Below are 6,180 nucleotides of genomic sequence, written 5' to 3' on the forward strand. Positions count from 1 at the left end.
CGGTGGGATGACCCAGGCAGTCTGCAGCTCACCTCTGACGGGCTCCCAGAGAGGGTCCCCCTTCTGCACAGCGCTCCGCGTGGACGCACGCTGGCCCTGGCTTCAGGTGGCCAACACCTGAAGTGGCAATGAATTAACTCCACTGCCTGCTGAAGAAGCTGCTGAGCTTTTGATGGCTGCAGGTGGGGTACACATGCCTGTTTACAGCTTGTGTGGTGCTTTGGACAAGCGTTGAGACCAGAGCAGCAAGCTTGGTTTCTGGAGGTTTGGGAAATCCCTCCCTCTTGGTGTCTTCCTTTGTTAAGGGAGTTGGGGTGGGGCAGTTTGGTGACTGAATGAAGCATCTCTGAAACCTTTCTTTCCTTGGGCTGTGGTTCTGTAGGTAGAAAAGTAGGGGTTCACACTTTCAAGCACTTTATTTATTTTTCACCCCTGTGACTTCTGAGTTATTACTCTCTTCTAGCCTCTTCACACTCCGTGAAACTGGGATGGAGCTGACCTCAGAAGACTCCTGTTAAATCATGAGACGGGGTGGGGTGGGGGAGGAGGGATCCGGGGTCAGGGAGGACGGTGGAAGATGGCTCAATATAAAGCGCTTGCCCTGCAAACAGAATTAAGATCCTCAGAACCCACATAAAGCCCGATAGACATGATGGCTGAAAGGGAAAGTGTTGGCTTAGGAACCCTAAGACCAAGTTCTCGAACAAAGGAGATTTATTTGCCCCACAGGGTCAAAGGACAGGGAATAAGAGACAAAGACAAAAGACAGAGGATGAAGGAGAAGGGGAAGGGAACAAGGGAAAGGGGGCAGGGGTATTTGTCCCAAAGGGACAAAGGACTGCCTCTGGACAGAGGAGACAGACGTGGCACAGAGGGAAATGTCGGTTTTATAAAGGTAAAGAGGGGAAACCCCGTGTTAGGATGAGGTGTTTAATTTTGATTGGTCATGTTAATTAGATGAGCCAAAGCTTCTGATTGCTGGACCTCAATACTTTAGTAGCTGGACCTTGGGGACAGAAGAACTCAGGGAGAAAAGGGCAAGGTCTGCTGGAGTCTTGCTTGCCCTGCTCAAGCTGGCCAGAGTCTCTTCAGTGGCCATCTGTAATCCCAAGAGGCAAAGACTCCATCTGTGGGGCCTCCTGGGTAGCTGGGCTAGCTGGATGATGAGCTACAGGTTCATGGAGAGACTGCCTCAGTAAACAAAATGGAGACACCCAATGTCAACTTGCAGCAAGCAGGGGCATGCACACAAGTGCAAACATACACACACATGTACCACACACATACATACCACCCCGAAGTCAATGACAGACACTGAAGGCCATGTTTAGTGTCTTGCCAGATACATGGTTTTAGTGTTCAATAAGTGGTTGTTATCATTGGTGATGGTGAGATGGTCATTGCTGCCTTGTAGAGTCAGACTTTCCAACTTCTGCCCTTTTCAGGTATTTCAGAACGAGTCACAGGATAAGATGCCCGCTGCCTGACATGCCCTTGCTTGACATTTGCAAGTTGTGCACACAGGAGCCCACTTGGATTTTCCAATCAGAGATAGTAATAATGGCATCAAGATGGAGGGCTACCGAATGTAGGTATTCTCACCTGGTATATGCACAATACTGGTGACATTGTCATCACGCAGTAGCTTGGATGCACAGGCACCAGACTGCCTACAGAAAGTTCAGGGACTCCTGTCTCATTTCCCATGGTTCTCGCCTCATGCACTTCTTCCCTGGAGCCCCCGTGCTTCTAAAGCTGAATGTCTTTCAGCCTTCCAAGCCAAGCACACGGCCTGGCAGGAGTTGCCCTACATTTCTTCTTCATATTTGAAAGCTCTGGGTGGCCTATGCGTGACAGCTGTGAGGACCCGGGCATCCACAAGAGAAGATGAAGCACTGTGGGAAGGGAAGAGCGGGTGGTGGAGTCAGATGATGAAGTAGAATGTGACCTGAACAATATGGGAATCGCCGAGGAGCTGCGCCAGTACTTTCTGGAGGCCGAGAAGCACAGAGAAGAGCAAAGGCAACAGCCAAAACTGGATGTGGAGCAGGCGCCTGGTGGCTATGTGAACGCCGACCATGACCTGTACCACAACCGCCACCCATCAGTGGATCCGTGGAACCCTGTCAGAGGAGCCCCGGGGCACAGCGTCAGGCCCAGATGAAGCGCTTGCTTGTATGGGACCAGTGCTTCCAAGATCCTGGCCATTGAGGCTTCTTTACAGCTGAGTTTTGACAAGAAATATGACCGAAAAGAGCCCCAAGTACTGGCCTGTCATTCCCCTGCAGTTCTGAGCCCTGACACGGGGACCCTAGGGAGTACCTCCTGAATGCAGCCTTTAGCTTCACTGCCTTTGTTTGGGATGTATTCTCTTCTGGGCGTTTCTCAGAGAAAGAAGCATGTAGACTGGAAGAAACATGTTCAGCAAGTCCCATGGGCCCTTCATATGCAGGATGCGTCTAGCAGCTAGCTACATAGTGTTCTGTCAGGGGGGTATACTGCCGACACGAGCAAGATTCCCCTCACATAAACCAATAGTTGTGTTGTATTGGAATTGCTAGTAATGTCCAGTTCACTGAAGTTCTTGCCTAGAAATGGAGGAAAACAGGCCCTAGAGGTTGTAAAAGGCTTCCTGGCAAGAGCTCTGGTCTGTCTGTCTGTGTGAGGCCCAGTGTCTGCAATGACCTTGAGCTGATACAGTTTGGCTCACATGACCTGTTGTGTCAGGATTTGCATTCCGACCCCAGAATGTGGCAACTTGCTAGATGACGAAAAAGGTGACCACTGAAGCCCCCAGGAGACTGTCGAGTCAAGCAATGGTGCCGTGGGAGCAGATGCTGTGGACAAGTCGCTGCAAGATTGATTCTGAGCCAGCAGAAGAGAAGAACCCACTGCCAGTCCCCTGAGCTGTGGGGCTTCCCTTATCTTTAGCTCCCTACGGAGGCTGCTTGCTGCTTGAAGGCAAGCTTGATAGTGGGGTTTTAACAGAGGGGAGTGGAACACAGCAGAGGGCCAAGCTTGTGCAGGGACAGAGTGCCCCTAAGAAGTGTCCTTGGCCTTGTTCCTAGTTCCTTGGAAGATGCTCCATCAGTCACTGCTATGCAGACTAATCAAAAGACTGGCTGTGCCATGCCTAGGCTGGAGAAGGAAGATCCTGTCTCCTCTTTCGACAGCAGACTGAAATGTCAGACAGGAAACAATCTATTCTGGCTAACTGGGGCACGAGGGGACTTGGTTAAAGGATCTGGCAACTCAGGATGGCAGAAGCCAGGCTTGATCAGCGGGCAGCCTTGATCTGGAACTAAGATTGCCAGGGTCATGCCCGGGCCGGGGTGTTGCAGCTAGCAGTACCTGTGGATACAGACACTGTATACTGCCATCTGGACCACAGCTGCCTTGGAACCAGAGTGGATGTTGCGACCTCCGCTGCCATCCTCACCCGGTGGATGGATGCTGTGTGTTTCAGTTTCTAATTCACGGTTCAGAGCACATCTGGTTGGGGGAGTCCAGATCAGGCCCTCTGATAAAGCTGCAAGGGAAGCCAGGAAGAGGGAAGTGGGTTCTGCCTCATAGGATCACCTTGGATGCTGGTAGCCAAATAAGTGCCCAGAAGCAATTCCAGGCAACAGTGGGCTTGCAGCACTGTTAAGAGATGACATATATAGACACTTAGCTTGGAGCCTGGTGCTGAGAAGCATGTTGTCCCTGGTCCCCGAGACTTGCACTGTACTGTGAGCCCCCATTGTCAACCAGTGGTCTTCCCTTCTGTTTTCTCATCTTGATTCTTTTTTTTTTCCAGCAGGTGAAAGACAAAAGGACCTTCAAAGCGGTGTGTCTTGCTGCCCTTCCAGATGCAGAAACAGCGCTGCCTGCTGCCAGGAGGACAGGTGACTGGGTTTTTCCATTGTGGTGATAAATTGGGCTGAGTCACCATCCCTCTCTGGTCCCCTTGTGACCATGACTGGGAGCAAGTAGAAGAACTTAAATGATGGGGTTAGGCAGGGGCACAGATGAGCCTGGGGCCAAAGAAACTTCATTTTTTTAGCAGGGAGGGAGGCAGCAGGGACTCCCATCCCATCCCTATTCAGTGGCCAGGTGCCAGACAGCTCGCTGAAGGGAGCCCGTCTCACCTTCAGAGACATCGGTTTCTTATCCCCCGGTGTCAAGCCCCGTGCTCCAGAGTCCACTGGAAACAAGAGTTGACCCAACATTGAGCTTTTCTTGAAATTCCATGAACTGATGGAAGAAACCAGCAGTCACCCCACAGTCTAGGGACCAGGAAGGCACGGTCAGGCTGTATAACTGAGGTTACTGTGGAGGCATTGAGGGGCGCTGGCACTCAGGAAGGTCTACCTGGAGGAGACAACTGAGCCTGCAGATAAATGGAAGGTCAGCAGATGGGGTGATCAAGAAGAGCTCTGTCGGGGGTGGAGAGATGGCTCAGTGGTTAAGAGCATTGCCTGCTCTTCCAAAGGTCCTGAGTTCAATTCCCAGCAACCACATGGTGGCTCACAACCATCTGTAATGGGGTCTGGTGCCCTCTTCTGGCCATCAGGCATACACACAGACAGAATATTGTATACATAATAAATAAATAAAAATAAATAAATAAATATTTTTTAAAAAAAGAAGAGCTCTGTCCATGCATCCATCTGTCAACCTATACACGCACACACAGAGATAGCAAGAAAATTTTTATTAGCCAATATTTACATTTTAGGACAGAACCATTACCATTTTATGTTTATCTTGATAAAAATGATTCTTTAAGGAAACCGAGAAAGAAGTTCAAGGCCAGCCTGGACTATATAGTAGTTTCCAGGCCAACCTGGACTATCAAGTGAGAGTCTATCTCAATAACAAAAATTCTACTCTAATTAATAACAGCTGGTACTGACCTTCTTTCTTTGGACGTGACTTTCTTAGCCAACCCCTTAATACTTGAACATTTAGGATTTTGCATTCATTTTTCATAACTGCAAGCAATATCGCAAGTAGCTCCCACCACCCAAGCCTTTGCACACGCGTCTGGCGAGCCACTCGGCAGCCTCCGTTGTCTGGTTACGTGTTCTCTGACCACCTGTCAGGGCTGGCTCATCCCCATCTGGAGGCCAGCGTGTGCTCAAAGCATGACTGTCCCCACACCTGTGCGGGTTCTGGGGCGAATCCAAGGAAAAGAACCTGGTGTAAAAGCCCAGGGCTTTGATCGTGTTTTATAGTTATGTAAAGTATTACAGTGGGAGGAACGGAATGAGGAGTAAGCCCACCAGCTTCTTTTCAGTTATTGCAACCTCCTGTTACTCACTTCAGATAAATATTGTAAACAAAACTGGTACAGACCTGTGGGCGAGCTATTCTTTTGAGCCTGTACTTTGTGACGGGGAGCAGAGCAGAGGGGCCCTTTTAGTGTCCTTGGCAGGGCAGGGCAGGGTCAGAGAAAGGCGCCCCTCATGGCTGGTGGCTTCCCTGTACCTTCGTGCCCACTGGCTGCAGCATAAGCTTGCAGGACTGACCAGACACACGCCTCCATCGTCTCCCTGTGAGTCTAGGAAGACACCATGCCCAGCAGACGAGAACCTGGCAGAAAGATGAGGTGTGGGCCATGGAGAGGAGGAGCAAAGCCATTCCCCTTCTCGAGGAGAAAACACACGTCCAGCAGAATCTGTCTTGAGGCTCTGGGAGCTGGAACCGCTTCCTGTGAGCTCAGGCTTCTAGGATTGTCATTGTCACAGCCCCACCCTGCTCTGAACTTGACCCAAGTCCACTTCTCTGACTTGGGATCCATTCAATCCTGTGGCTGGACCAGCCAAGGACACCTTCTCTCAAGGCTGCTGTGACTGCAGATGTGGGCGGAGTCAGAGATCTCTATCGGGTCCTCTACTCAGTAGGGTGTGATGGGAATTATTATTATTTTATTTTTTCAAGACAGGGTTTCAGTAGCTTTGGAGCTTGTCGTGGAACTAGCTCTTGTAGACCAGGCTGGACTCGAACTCACAGAGATCTGCCTGCCTCTGCCTCCCAAGTACTGAGATTAAAGGAGTGCGCCACCACCACCGCCCAGCGGAAATTATTTTCTGAGTATTGAGAGTGTGTGTTCAGTAGACACTATGCTTTGGAGTTCGTGGTTTCCTAGGCAGGTTGTAGGCAGTTCAAGGCTCTCTTGAGCAGCTCCAAGTCAGA

Source organism: Microtus oregoni, unplaced genomic scaffold (assembly GCF_018167655.1).
Source record: "Microtus oregoni isolate MIOR12 unplaced genomic scaffold, Mior012 000004F_ref0000308, whole genome shotgun sequence".
Taxonomy (NCBI): Eukaryota; Metazoa; Chordata; class Mammalia; order Rodentia; family Cricetidae; genus Microtus; species Microtus oregoni.